This window comes from Carassius gibelio, chromosome B14 (genome assembly GCF_023724105.1).
Source record: "Carassius gibelio isolate Cgi1373 ecotype wild population from Czech Republic chromosome B14, carGib1.2-hapl.c, whole genome shotgun sequence".
Lineage (NCBI taxonomy): Eukaryota > Metazoa > Chordata > Actinopteri > Cypriniformes > Cyprinidae > Carassius > Carassius gibelio.
The window spans coordinates 16758660-16774504 of record NC_068409.1 but is presented as its reverse complement, the minus strand read 5'-3'; the positions used below and the strand labels follow the sequence as shown (position 1 = coordinate 16774504).

Sequence of the window (15845 nt, the reverse complement as noted above, 5' to 3'; positions counted from 1 at the left end):
AGAGTTTCTAACTATCAACAATATTCTGTCTAATTTTCAATCAGGTTTTCGTAAAAAACACAGCACAACTACAGCAGCCCTAAGAGTAGTAAATGATTTTATTGACTCTTTAGATAAAAAACAACATTATGCAGCTTTCTTCATTGACCTATTGAAGGCTTTTGATACTGTGGATCATGCAATATTAAAACAAAGACTTCTCAGTGTCACGTTGTCAGAACAAACAGTTTGCTGGTTTGACAACTATCTATCAGGTAGATCCTTTTTGCAGCCACATTCTTGTCAGTGCTGGACTATGGCGATGTTATATACATGAATGCTTCCATCACAAGCTTGAAACTGTTGGATACTGTTTATCATGGAGCTCTTAGGTTTATCACAAACTTTAGAGCACTTACTCATCACTGTTCTTTGTATGATCGGGTTGGTTGGTCTGCATTGTCCACCCGTAGACTTAATCATTGGTACATTTTTATCTACAAGGCAATTCTTGGTCTGCTTCCCCCATACCTCCAATCTTACATTGAAAAGAAAAATACAGGAAGATATTGGCTTCGTTCTGAGGACTTATTATTATTATCTGTCCCTCAAGTCTGGACCGAACTTTTTTGAACCGAATATTTTTTTATGTCTGTAACCTTGTTAATTGTGGTGCTGCCTGTCTTGGCCAGGATGCTCTTGGAAAAGAGATTTTTAATCTCAATAAAAAATAAAGGTAATAATAATAATAATAATAATAATAATAATAATTCCCTGGATGACAAGCTATATTAGAGCAGTGACCCCACTGAATAACGTCGGACCGTAACTCCTCCGGCACAAACAACCGATTCGGTTGGCACCCGGGCGAAGGCATTACCCCTTCTAAGGCTGTCTTGACCTTCTATTCGACCTCCCATACGTGTGATGAGACGACTATACTCTCAGGTAAAATGCACTTAGGAGTCACTGGGCATTTGGAAGGATAAAAAAGACGTGTCAAAGAATCAGGTTTGACATTTTTGGAACCCAGTCGATACAATAGAGAAAAATCAAAACGACCCACCGGAATTGCCCACCGAGACTGCCTGGAACTGAGTCTTTTGGCAGTTCTAATGTATTCTAAGTTTTTATGATCGGTCCAAACGATGAAAGGTACCCCCGACCCCTCCAACCAGTGCCGCCACTCCTCTAATGCTAATTTGATGGCCAACAGTTATCTGTTACTAATGTCATAATTACGTTCTGCAGAAGATAAACAATGAGAAAAAAAAACGCGCATGGATGCATCTTGTCGTCTGAGGCAGCACGTTGGGAAAGAACTGCACCTACTTCCACCTCTGATGCGTCGACTTCCACCATGAGCTGACATGGGGGATCAGGGGCTATTAAGATGGGAGCCGAAACGAAGTGGTTCTTGAGGTTGGAAAATACAGCTTCGGCTGTATTAGACCACCTGAGCGTAGTACTGGGGGAGGTCAAAGCGGTCAGAGGCAAGACTAGCTGGCTGAAATTATGAATAAAACGTCTATAAAAATTGGTGAACCCCAGAAACCACTGTAGGGCCTTACGAGAATCTGGACTTGGCCAATCTATCACAGGTTTAACCTTGTCAGGATCCATACGTATTCCCTCAGATGAGACAATGTACCCTAGGAAGGGAACAGACTTTGCATGGAATACGCATTTCTCTGCCTTGACAAAAAGACCATTCTCAAATACAATAATCTCTGGAGCACTCGTCTGACGTGTTGCACATGTTCCTGGAGAGATGAAGAAAAAATCAGTATGTCATCCAGGTAAACATATATAAACTGATCTACCATTTCTCTCAACATGTCATTCACGAGTGCTTGGAAAACCCCTGGCAAGTTGGAGAGCCCGAACAACATCACCAAATATTCAAAGTGCCCTCTAGGGGTGTTAAAGGTGGTTTTCCACTCATCCCCCTTCCTGATATGGACCAAATGATAAGCGTTACATAAATTCCAATTTGTGAAGACGGATGCTCCCTGTAACCTCTCGAACGCTGAAGACATCAATGGCAAAGGATAGGTATTCTTTACTGTGATGTTGTTCAGCACTCAGTAATCAATTATGGGTTATGGGTTCAGTGGTGTGGGTGATGTGCGGCAGTTCCTGACCATTCCTGAGTGCGCTGACATAGATCTGACGGGACAAGGGAAGGACAGGAAGGTTCAGGTGACGTGCAAGGACAGTGTCAATTAAATTACCTTCGGCTCAAGAATCCAGAAGGGAGTGAAAGGTGTGAGTGCTGTTGTCCCACCACAGTTTCACCGGAAGGAGAGTTGACTATGTTGTTGAGGACTTCCCGGTTGAGATCCCACCCAATAGTAGCCTCAAATTTAATTGACAAACGCAAGACGCCAGACAGGGCAATGTAGGAGACCAGGACAACTAAAGCCCCAGATACAGATCCCCTGTAAAGACCTTGTCTCAGAGGAGCACCAGGACAAGATCACAGGAAACAGATGATTCTTCTGCACAATCTGACTTTAAAGGAGCCTGGAATTGAACTACTGGTTTCGTTTGGTCAGAGGAGAACTGGCCCCCCACCTGAGCCTGGTTTCTCCCAAGGTTTTTTTCTCCATTCTGTCACCGATGGAGTTTCAGTTCCTTGCCGCTGTCACCTCTGGCTTGCTTAGTTGGGGTCACTTCATCTACAGCGATATCGTTGACTTGATTGCAAATAAATGGGTGACACTTTATTTTGATAGTCCACTTTAGACATTCTACTAGCAGTAAGTAACGTTGCAACTACATGTCAACTATCAGTTAGGAGAGTATTAGTAGACTGTCTGCTTAATATCTTCTAACACTTTCTTTGTCAACTTGTTGTCAACTTATGCTAAGCCTAAACCTACCCCTAACACTAACCCTAAACCTACCCTAACAGTATACTCTGAGTTAGTAGACATGTAGTTGCAAATTTCTGAGATTTAGTTGATATGTAGTTGACATGTAGTTACAAAGATACTTATAGCCAGTAGAATGTCTAAAGTGGACTATCGAAATAAAGTGTAACCAATAAATGCACAGACACTATTTAACTGAACAGAGATGACATCACTGAATTCAATGATGAACTGCCTTTAACTATAATTTTGCATCATTGACACACTGCTTTCCTAATGAATGTTGTTCAATTGCTTTGACGCAATGTATTTTGTTTAAAGCGCTATATAGATAAAAGTGACATTGACATATTATTATTTACAGTGATAGTGACATGACATTCAGCCAAGTATGGTGACCCATACTCAGAATTCGTGCTCTGCATTTAACCCATCCGAAGTGCACACACACAGAGCAGTGAACACACACACACACTGTGAACATACACCCGGAGCAGTGGGCAGCCATTTATGCTACGGCACCCGGGGAGCAGTTTTTTTTTAATTTATTTTTTATTTTTTTTATAAAGCACACAAATTACAGCAACACTGCTGCCCAAGGTGCTGTACAGAACAATTCCAAAATAAATCAAATACAATTTAAAAAATTTAAAATTTAGATATATGATTAAAAATGTAAAAAGTTACAAGACTATACAGTCATCAAGTGGTAGAAAAAGCTTTTGACAACAGATAAGATTTTGACTCCTTTTTAAAAACGGACAAAGAATTTACCAATTTAATTTAATTTTTATCTTTTGAGGTAATGCATTCCAAAGTTTGCGACCAATAACCGAAAAGGCCCGGTCCCCTCTAAGCTTTAATCGGGACCTAGGTACAAGTAGGAGCAGCTGGTTTGAGGACCTAAGGGATGTCGTAGACGTATGAAACTTTAAAAAGTCTCGGAGGTAAGTGGGTGCCAACCCATTTAGACATTTAAAAACCATCACTAAAATTTTGTACTCAATTTGGAAGTGTACCGGCAGCCAACTAAGAGAGAAAAGAATTGGAGTAATGTGCTCACGTTTTCTTGTGCCAGTCAGCATCCTGGCTGCTGCATTTTGAACAGCCTGCAGCCGTGATAATGCTGACTGAATGATCCCTGTATAAAGTGAATTACAGTACTCCAAATGAGAAAAGACAAATGCATGAATTGATTTCTCCAGATCTCTAAAGGAGAGAAAGGATTTGGCCTTTGCCAGGAGTCGCAAATGAAAAAAAAAACAGGATTTTACAACAGCATTAATTTGCTTGTCGAACTTGAAAACGTTATCAAAAAGCACCCCCAAATTTTTTACTACCAGTTTGTTATAAATTTCCAATGGTCCCAAATTTACTGACTTACTACTGCCCAAAACAATAATCTCTGATTTATTGTCGTTTAGTTTTAAGAAATTTTGAGACATCCAGCCCTTAATTTCCTCAAGACACTCAAAGATAAGAGATTTAGTATTGTTAAAAGGTAAATAAAATTGCGTATCATCGGCATAACAATGAAATGATACATTATGTTTCTTAAAAATAGACCCCAGAGGCAGCATATAAATTGAAAAAAGCAATGGTGCAAGGATGGACCCCTGGGGGACCCCATATTTAACATGACCTGTAGAGGAAAAAGATTCCCCTATTTTTACAGCAAAACTCCTGTTTGACAGATAAGATTTAAACCAATATAGGGCCACCCCCTGTATCCCAACATAACTCTCAAGGCGGGAGATCATTATATTGTGATCAATTGTATCAAAGGCTGCACTTAAATCTAATAAAAGTAAAATGGCAGGAATACCAGAATCGACAGTTATTAAAATATCATTATAAACTCGTAGTAGAGCCATTTCTGTGCTGTGCTTTGCTCTGAAACCTGACTGAAAAACCTCAAGCAGAGAGTTTTTTTTCTAGAAAATGTTGTAGTTGGGATAAAACAGCCTTTTCCAAGACTTTGGAAAAGAAAGGTAAATTTGAAATTGGTCTAAAATTTGAGCACACCAGAGGATCCAAGTTTGTTTTTTTAATGAGGGGTTTAACTATGGCTTGTTTAAAATAGTTTGGAACTAAACCTGACCTCAGGGAACTATTTATTATGGACAAAACACTCAATAACAGGAAAAGCCTGCTTAAAAATACGGGTGGGAACAATATCTAATGAGCAGGAAGTGAACTTTTGATTCTCAACTATCCCCTTTAAAGTTGTTAAAGATACAGGCTCAAACTGGTCTAAAACAGCTGAGAAGGTATATGAGACAGGTGGATCATGTGCAGGACATTGAATAGATAATCTTAACACCTCAATTTTGTCCATAAAATAATTTAAAAAATGTTCACAGGTTTGTGTGGAGGCAATAAGGCAATTTGAAGGTGGAGGTTTTACCACAGCATTTATCGTATCAAATAAAACTCTGGGTTTATGGCAATTTTTTTCAATAAACTCAGATAAATAAGTGGCCCTAGCTTTGAGTACAGCGTTCTGATAAGCAGTTAAAGAGTTTTTAAAAATATCATAAGAAATGTGAAGCTTGTCCTTTTTCCACTTGCGCTCTGCTCGCCTAGAAACCTGGCGGAGGACACGAGTGGAATTATTTAACCAAGGTTTTGATGCTGATTTAACATGTTTTTCCTTTCAAAAGAAAATAGATGTGAAATAGATGGATTTTCCTCGTATAAAACAGGAGGAGCAACCTCAATAAAAGAAGTACAAAATTCATTTATTGTGTCTGCATTTACTGTATGTAAAAACCGACCAGCAGTAGATGGTTTAACAATGATAGACGGTAAAGAAATGTCAAACACTATAGACTTATGGTCGGAGGACACTGTATCAACTATCTCAATGTCACATACAGAAAGGCCATAAGACAGGACAAGATCCAAAGTGTGTCCATGATTGTGAGCTGGACCCGTCACATGCTGAGTTAAATTAAAAGAGTCAATTAAATTAAAAAACTCCTTAGCTAAAGAGTTTGTGGGACAACACACATGGATATTGAAATCCCCAAGAATTAAAAGTCTGTCATACCTTGTCATAATCCCTCCTAGAAATTCTGTGAAATTATATATAAAATCTTTATGAATCTTTGGTGGTCTGTAGACTAGTGCACACAACACAGGGTTTGTTTGGCCGAACTGCAATAATTGGAGTTCAAAGCTGGAGTAAACATCAGCCGTTAATGACCGACAGCCAAAATGATTTTTAAAAACTGATGCAAGACCCCCACCCCGGCCAATAGTACGGGGAGTATTTATAAAAGAACATTTTGGCGGCACCAGTTCAGAGAAAGGACTGAGATCCCCAACGTTTAGCCACGTCTCAGTCACAAATAGAAAATCCAATCCTCGTGAGATAAAAAAGTCATTTAATATAATATCCTTATTTCCGATTGATCTGGAGTTTATTAGCCCCATCCTAACCACGGTCGGGTCAGAAGCTGACCGTGATACACGTCGTAACAGCTGCAGGTTTGAATAATCCACACCGCCTCCGCGAAAACGCGGGAGAGTTTCTTTAGGTAGAGTCGAGTGGTAAACGGGCAAAACAGGCCGAATCCAGCGGCACCGTGGTTCCAGAAAGCGCCCAACCAGACAGCAATCCCGAACAAGCCCGCAGCGCCGAACAGAAAAGGAAGAATCAGGCTCACCTCACGTCGCCAGGTAGAGTTTCCATCTAACAACCTGAGTTATCCGGGAAATACAGAGGGGCAGGAAAATTGGCGATTTTTTCCCTTAGGTCCGTCTTTAACCCGAAATCAACTGCATTTCTAATGTTGAGAAGAGGGGGGTTCGATGCCTTGCTCAAGGGCACCGAAGTCGTGGTATTGAAGGTGGAGAGAGAACTGTACATGAACTCCCCCCACCCACAATTCCTGCCGGCCGGAGACTCGAACTCACAACCCTTCGATTGGGAGTCCAACTCTCTAACCATTAGGCCACAACATCCCTTACAGGCCTCCAAAATACTATCCAGCCTTTGTTGAAGAGATCACAGAAATGTTATCAATAATTTCCTCAGAGTTTGACTTTTTTGCAATTGCAGGGGATTTTAATATTCACATAGATAATGCACAAAACAAAACTACAAAAGAAATGATAACGGTTCTAAACACTTTTGACCTGATTCAGCATGTGCATGGACCCACACACAAAAGTGGACACACTGTGGATCTAATCATCAGTAGGGGTCTAAACATTTCATCCATTGTTACTAAGGACATAGCACTATCTGATCACTTCTGTATTTTCTTTGATATATTGATCTCTGCTACCACTGAATCTAGATCTGTCTCTGTCAGAAGGAGATGCATAAACGAGAACACAAGTGCACTATTTATGGAGGCTATATCTTTAACACCAAGCATTTCTGCAGACTTTGTTGATATTCTCCTAGATTCCTTCAACTCAAAAGTTAAGAATGTCATTGATGATATTGCACCAATAATAATCAGTAAGAAAACAAACAGACATAAATCAGTTTGGAGAAGATCAACAGAAGTTCAGACTATGAAAAGAAAATGCAGAAAAGCCGAGCGGATGTGGAGGAAGACGAAACTTGAAATTCACTATAGCATCTATAAAGACAGCCTTCATGCTTTTAATGTGAAACAGCTAGACAGAATTTCTTCTCACACCTTATAAACAGTAACTTAAATAACACTCGTACTCTTTTTGCCACTGTTGAGAGACTGAAAAACCCCCCAAATCAGATTCCCAGTGATATGCTCTCAGACAGCAAATGCAATGAGTTTGCTTCTTTCTTTTCTGAGAAGATCATAAATATCAGGAAGGCAAGATTAGCACATCCTCAAGTAATGCAGAGGTCAGACAGATTCGGCCAAAATATCAAAAAGATACTACGTCTATTTTTTAAACAATTGATAGCAAAATTCTGGAAGACATAGTGCAGCAACTAAAATCGTCAACCTGTTGTCTTGACACACTTCCCACATCTTTTTTCAAAAGTGTGCTTGACTGCTTAAAAGCAGATCTCTTAAGAAGTGGTGAATGCCTCACTTCTTTCTGGGACATTTCCAAACTCCCTAAAAACTGCAGTTGTTAAGCCCCTCCTGAAAAAGACCAATCTTGATAACACAATTTTGAGCAATTTTAGACCAATATCTAATCTTCCTTTTATAGGCAAAATTATAGAAAAGGTAGTTTTTAATCAGCTGAACAAATACTTAAACTCAAATGGATACCTGGACAATTTTCAATCTGGTTTCCGACCGCATCACAGCACAGAGACAGCACTCATTAAGATAATAAATGATATTCGCTTAAATTCTGACTCTGGCAAAATATCGGTGCTGGTATTGCTAGATCTCAGTGCTGCGTCTGACACTGTCGATCATAGCATACTACTAGAGAGACTGGAAAACCGGTTCGGGCTTTATGGTACTCAAATGGTTCAGATCATACTTAGAAGGGAGAGGCTATTATGTGAGAATAGGAGAGCATAAGTCTAAGTGGACGTCCATGACATGCGGAGTCCCACAAGGCTCAATTCTTGCACCGCTCTTGTTTGGCCACTAAGTGAAATAATGAGATGGAACCAAATTTCCTATCACAGCTATGCTGATGATACCCAGATTTACGTAGCCTTATCTCCAAATGACTACAGCCGCATTGACTCCCTCTGCCAATGCAATGATGAAATTAATAGTTGGATGTGCCAGAACTATCTTCAGTTAAATAAGGAAAATTCTGAAGTCATTGGATTTGGAAACAAATATGAAGTATTCAAGGTGAATGCATACCTTGACTGTAGGGGTCAAACACCTAAAAATCAAGTCAGGAATCTTGGTGTGATTCTGGAGACAGACCTTAGTTTCAATAGTCATGTCAAAGCAGTAACTAAATCAGCATACTATCATTAAAAAAACATTGCAAGAATTAGATGTTTTGTTTCTAGTCAAGACTTGGAGAAACTTGTTCATGCCTTTATCACCAGCAGGGTGGACAATTGAAATGGGCTCCTCACCGGCCTTCCCAAAAAGACCATTAGACAGCTGCAGATCATCCAGAACGCTGCTGCCAGGATTCTGACTAAAACCATAAAATCTGAGCATATCACACCAGTCCTCAGGTCCTTACACTGGCTTCCAGTTACATTTAGGATTGATTTTAAAGTACTTTTACTCGTATATAAGTCACTAAATGACCTAGGACCGAAATATATTGCAGATATGTTCACTGAATATAAACCTAACAGAGCACTCAGATCACTAGAATCAGGTCAGTTAAAAAATACCAAGGGTTCACACAAAACAAGGGGAGTCCGCCTTTAGTTACTATGCTGCCCGCAGTTGGAATCAGCTTCCAGAAGAGATCATATGTGCTAAAACACTAGTCACATTTAAATCTAGACTCAAAACCCATATTTTTAGCTGTGCATTTATTGAATGAGCACTGTGCAATGTCCGAACAGATTGCACTATATTTTCACTGTTTTATTTTTTTTTATGTAAAATCATTTTCTGTTTTTAAATGTTTTAATCATTTTTAAAGTTTTAAAATTGCTTGTTTTATTTTTGTTATTATTTTTCATGATTATTTTACTTTCTTTTATGTAAAGCACTTTGAATTACGATTGTGTACGAAATGTGCTATTTAAATAAATTTGCCTTACCTTGCCTTGCATAGTGTCTGTGCATTTATTTGCAATCAAGTCAACGATAATGCTGTAGATGAAGTAACCCCAACTAAGTAAGCCAGAGGCGACAGTGGCAAGGAACCGAAACTCCATTGGTGACAGAATGGAGGAAAAAAAAAAAAACCTTGGGAGAAACCAGGCTCAGTTGGGGGGCCAGTTCTTCTCTGACCAGACGAAACCAGTAATTCAATTCCAGGCTGCATCAAAGTCAGATTCTGCAGAATAATCATCTGTTTCCTTTGGTCTTGTCCTGGTGGTCATCTGAGACAAGGTCTTTACAGGGGATCTGTATCTGGGGCTCTAGTTGTCCTGGGGCCCGTTCTTCGTACGTCGCTTATTAAATAAATCCGAGATCAAATGACACATCCAAGATGATATCATTGTGCTAATCATGATCCGGCTAATTGGGTTCTTCGTACGCACCTGTTGTGTATGATTAGTATCGCTGGATTGAGTTATCTGAGATAATTGCGCGTTCATATGTTGGTTTAAAAGGGGATATTGTATCGATACTCGAAACCATGATCAGCAGTGCAGTGATTGGCTGGTGGCAAGAAGGCAATGTAATGACGTCATATAATTTAAAATGACACCCGACAAAAAACTTGACAAATTTCTGGACTTTTATAAGGAAACAGCCAAGCAAACAAAACTACAAAATGTTATAATAGATACATGAAACAGATAATAGATACATGTTTTTATTTTATTAGAATTTTTTTCATGATTCCCAATTATTTAGATTCGCAATTTATAATAGTTGTGCAGTCTTTACATTTTTATTTCAATGTAGAAATTATCTATTCATTTCATTTTATATTTGGACAGATTTGTTACGTGACAGCATTAATGAAAGTTTCTTAAGGGTCAATATCATGTTATCTGCATCTCCTGCACTCTTATAATAGCAGTCATCACTCAAAATAATACACGACTCTATTATCTGTATAGCATTTGTGTAAGACTATAATACAATTATGAAGTAATAATTTATGACAAATAAATATTTCAGTGAGTAAAACTGGCTGTGTCTATAGTAGGCTGTTATGGACTACACAGCATTTTTATATTATTTTTAAATCATTTTTTTAATGATTATTATTTTAAATTATTGTCCCTGGATCAGTACGATACTCTACTAAAGTAGCGGAGGTAGCAGACATATTTTGAGTATCAGTTCTGGTTGAAAAGAAGCGATCTAATCCTGTTTACATGAAATAATCCTGCTCCCGAGCAGGTTTAAGCTTACGGACCTGTTGCTATGACAGCAGCTCCGGGATGAGCTTCGAAGAACCAAATGATCCAAGATCATGCCAAATCGTCAACATTCAAATCCAGCTAACTGAGTTAGCGACGTACGAAGACAGGCCCCTTGTCTCCGTTGTCGTTCAGGGATCCGGGTGACTGCAGTGACCCCCTGATCAGGATACCGACTGGATCTGATGGCCACGGTGACCTCGGAATAAGAGAGAAACAGACTAATATTAGCGTAGATTACATTTTTCTAAGGATGTAGCAAGTACATCGGGTGTTATGGGAAGTGTTCCCGGTTCCGGTTTACCTAATTAATGCAGCCAAGCATCAACAGATTTGGATAATAAAAGCATTTTCGTATGTTATGTGTAAGCCAGTTTAAAGAGATGGGTCTTTAATCTAGATTCAAACTGCAAGAGTGTGTCTGCCTCCTGAACAATGTTAGGTAGTTTTTTCCAGAGTTTAGGCGCCAAATAGGAAAAGGATCTGCCACCCGCAGTTGATTTTGATATTCTAGGTATTATCAAATTGCCTGAGTTTTGAGAACATAGCGGACGTAGAGGAGTATAATGTTAAAGGAGCTCATTCAAATACTGAGGTTCTAAACCATTCAGGGCTTTATAAGTAATAAGCAATATTTTAAAATCTATACGATGTTTGATAGGGAGCCAGTGCAGTGTTGACAGGACCGGGCTAATATGGTCATACTTCCTGGTTCTAGTAAGAACTCTTGCTGCTGCATTTTGGACTAGCTGTAGTTTGTTTACTAAGCGTGCAGAACAACCACCCATTGAAGCATTACAATAATCTAACCTTGAGGTCATAAATGGATGGATTAACATTTCTGCATTTGACATTGAGAGCATATGAAATATGAGAAAAATGAAGTTTTACAAATGCAAGAAATGTGGCTTTCTAATGAAATATTGCGATCAAATAGCACACCTAGGTTCCTAACAGATGACGAAGAATTGACAGAGCAACCATCAAGTATTAGACAGGTTATTACATGCAGAGTTTTTAGGTCCTATAATTAACACCTCTGTTTTTTTCAGAATTTAGCAGTAAGAAATTACTTGTCATCCAGTTTTTTATATCGACTATGCATTCCATTTTTAAAATTGGTGTGTTTCAGCATAACAGTGAAAGCTAACACAATGTTTCCTGATGATATCTCCCAAGGCTAACATATAAAGCGTGAAGAGTAGCGGCCCTAGTACTGAAGCTTGAGGTACTCCATACTGCACTTGTGATTGATATGATACATCTTCATTCACTGCTACGAACTGATGGCGGTCATATAAGTACGATTTAAACCATGCTAATGCACTTCCATTAATGCCAACAAAGTGTTCAAGTCTATGCAAAAGAATGTTCAATAGTGGTCAATTGTGTCAAACGCAGCACTAAGATCCAATAAAACTAATAGAGAGATACAACCACGATCAGATGATAAGAGCAGGTCATTTGTAACTCTAAGGAGAGCAGTCTCAGTACTATGATACGGTCTAAATCCTGACTGGAAATCCTCACATATACCATTTTTCTCTAAGAAGTAATATAATTGTGAGGATAACACCTTTTCTAGTATCTTGGACAGAAAAGGGAGATTCGAGATTGGTCTATAATTAACTAGTTCTTTGGGGTCAAGTTGTGTTTTTTTTATGAGAGGCTTAATAACAGCCAATTTTAAGGTTTCGGGGACATATCCCAATGACAATGATGGCAACACTTTTTGAGGCTTTTTTTTTTCTCGTAAATTTAGCCACTGTATTGAATAAGTACCTGGGGTTATGTTTGTTTTCTTCTAAAAGAGAAGAAATGTAATCGGATCTAGCAGTTTTTAATGCTTTTCTGTAGGATAGGTTACTTTCCCACCAAGCAATACGAAATACCTCTAGTTTTGTTTTCCTCCAGCTGCACTCCATTTTTCGGGCTGCTCTCTTTAGGGTGCGAGTATGCTCATTATACCATGTTGTCATACTGGTTTCCTTAACCTTCCTTAAGCGTAAAGGAGCAACTGTATTTAAAATGCAAGAAAAGAGAGAGTCCATCGTTTTTTGTTACATAATCAAGTTGTTCTGAGGTTTTGGATATGCTAAGGAATTTGGATACATCAGGAAGATAACTTAAAAAGTATTATTTTGTGGTAGAAGTGATGGTTCTTCCATACTTGTAACAATTTTGGCTATATAAAGTTTGCACAAAACTAAATAATGATCTGAGATTTCATCACTTGGCTGCATAATTTCAACACTATCAACATCAATTCCATTTGACAGTATTAATTCGAGAGTATGATTTCGACAGTGAGTAGGTCCTGAAATGTGTTGTCTAACCCCAATAGAATAGAGTTCAGAATGTCTATAAATGCTGATCCCAATTCATCTTTTTTCATTATCATCATGGATATTAAAATCACCAACTATTAAAACTTTATCTGCAGCCAGAATTAACTCGGATGTAAAATCACCAAACTCTTTAATAAAGTCTGTATGGTGGCCTGGTGGCCTGTATACAGTAACCAGTACAAACATAACAGGGGATTTATCATTAACATTGGTTTCTCTGGATAATGTTAAATGAAGCACCATTACTCCAAACGAGTTATACTTGAAGCCTGTCCTCTGAGAAATACTGAAAACGTTGTTATAGTAGTTGTTGAAGTAATTTAAAATAATGTAATCATCAGGTTTTAGTCAGGTTTCTGTCAAACAGAGCACATCTACATTATTATTAGATTATTATTATTTTCTAGTTTGGGGAACAGACACAGTCTCTATAGTGTGATATCTAGGTGAAAGAGTCTCTATGTGCTGAGAATTAACTGACCTCTGTGACGGGAGGCAGCTAGCAGACGGTCGGTTTAGCCAGTCTGTCTGCTTCCTGACCTGGGCCCCAGTTAGTCAAGTATAAACACTAAGACTATTTGCCATATTTCTAGAGAGAAGAGTGGTGCCACCCCAGGAGGGATGAAGACCATCTCTTTTCAACAGGTCAGGTCTGCCCCAAAAGCTTGTCCAATTGTCTATGAAACCTATGTTATTCTGTGGGCACCACTTAGACATCCAGCCATTGAGTGATGACAATCTGCTATGCATCTCGTCACCACAGCAAGCAGGGAGGGAACCAGAGCATATTAAAGTGTCTGACATCGTGCTTGCAAGTTCACACACCTCTTTAATGTTATTTTTAGTGATCTCCGACTGGCGAAGTCGAACATCAGAACCTGTTTAATGTTTTGATCGGAACAGTTTATTACATGTGAAAAATAAAAGTGAACGAACAAAATTAATCTGATAAGATTGATCTATAAAATCAGAAATATGGTGTGAATTAAGTTATATTTTATCACTTTAAAAAAACAGAGAGTGATGTTAAGACAAAGATTCTGGAGAAAAAAATTAAAAAAGCTACACGGAGCTACGATTAGCTACAGCAAGGCCAACAGGAAGTAGAGAAAACACTGTCCAACAGCAACATCCGCAGTCAGGAATGTTCCTTTCTTACTCCAGTACTACTAACATAATTTAATATGCACGAAAAGTGTGGTGGTGCAGAGACTTTCAATTCCTGAGACTTTTTTTCTGATCATTGTCCTAATGTTTCAAATTATTGCATGTCACAGATTCATTTTAAATAGTAGTGAAACGTAAGCAGTACTGTAATCGGTTTACCTCATGTATCGCTTTAACTCATATGTGAAGTTCTTGAGGAAACTGATCTTATTTCTGCACTCTGTTATAAATGTTTTTACAGTTAATTTTTTTTTATTTTGTGTAAAATTTTAGTTTTTTTGCATGTATTTCTGCAGAATGGCCGATTGTGGCATTTTTATTTGGAAAATAGGGTTTAACCTTAATGTGCATGTAAATATAAAGGCACTTTTTTTGTTGTTGTTGCACACAAGTGTGTGAACACGGTGTAGTATGTCTTGCTAGCTCATATATACCCAAATGATTTGAAGCATTAATAAATTGATATAATGTAACAAAGTTGTCTTTCTGTTCTTTTTGTGTGTTGTAGTTAGATTTTGTTGTAGCACAGTGGGATTGGGTGGGGTAGGATTAAATATATGAAATACTTTGGGTTTATTGATAAAAATTATGTAAATGTTATGAATTTTAATTACATTAGGTTTATTACCTAATGATAAATAAACATGTTTCTCATGCATTTAAAACAAATTGGATTTATTGGTACTATTACATAAATCTTGTGACTGACTTGTTTCATTTACATAAGGTTGGCAAATTTGCATCACATAAAGTTTATTAGTTTTTTTAGGTTAAAAATATGTAATCAAAATGGATGGACATTTTTATATGCAATTGAAATACATAAGTCTTAAGAATTGGGCATGCATATGCATCGTTATGTAATGCATAAAACTAGTGAATGATAAAAACGAGTGAAGCATTACACCCCTACTATGCTCTTAAAGTTTGCTATTAAACAACAAAACACACTTTCTTCATTCTGACTGATATCTGCATGAGGAAACAAGAGTTGACGCTGAACTTATTTGCTAAAAATCTTTTGATTTCTGTCTGGATTTATTGTTTTTATACATGTTTTCTTATGCTTAATTAATTAATTGATGTGTGCTTTGATAAAATGTTATTTGACTGTGTTAAAATATAAAAAATTAATGAGCAACTTTTGACTGCAAATACTGTTTCACTTATTTACATTTAGCAGACACTTTTATCTAAAACGACTTACAGTTCATTCAGGCGTTACATTTTACCAGCATGTGTGTTCTCTGGGAATCAAACCCAAAAATGAACTTTTTCACTGCTAATGCAATGCTCTTCTACTGAGCCACAGGAACACATCTCAAATTTCACATTTAATTTCAAAATGTTTTATATTGACATTTCACTCAAAAAAGAAAGGCAAGTTTAGCAGTGTTCTATGATGCATATATCTTGTCAAAAACATTGCATGAATGTGGTTATATAGATTAATATTCAACAGAAAATTCAAGAAAAACCACAGACAGCAAAACCACAGACACTACAAAACTGAGAAACAGATCAAGAGCTTCAAACAGA

At 37.9% G+C, this 15845-nt stretch overlaps 1 protein-coding gene across 7 annotated transcripts in view; it reads right to left on the bottom strand.

Annotated features, from left to right (window-relative positions):
* Positions 1-15845, bottom strand: part of LOC127971498 (uncharacterized) — a 248001-nt gene that overhangs the window by 66274 nt on the left and 165882 nt on the right. The window lies entirely within an intron of this gene.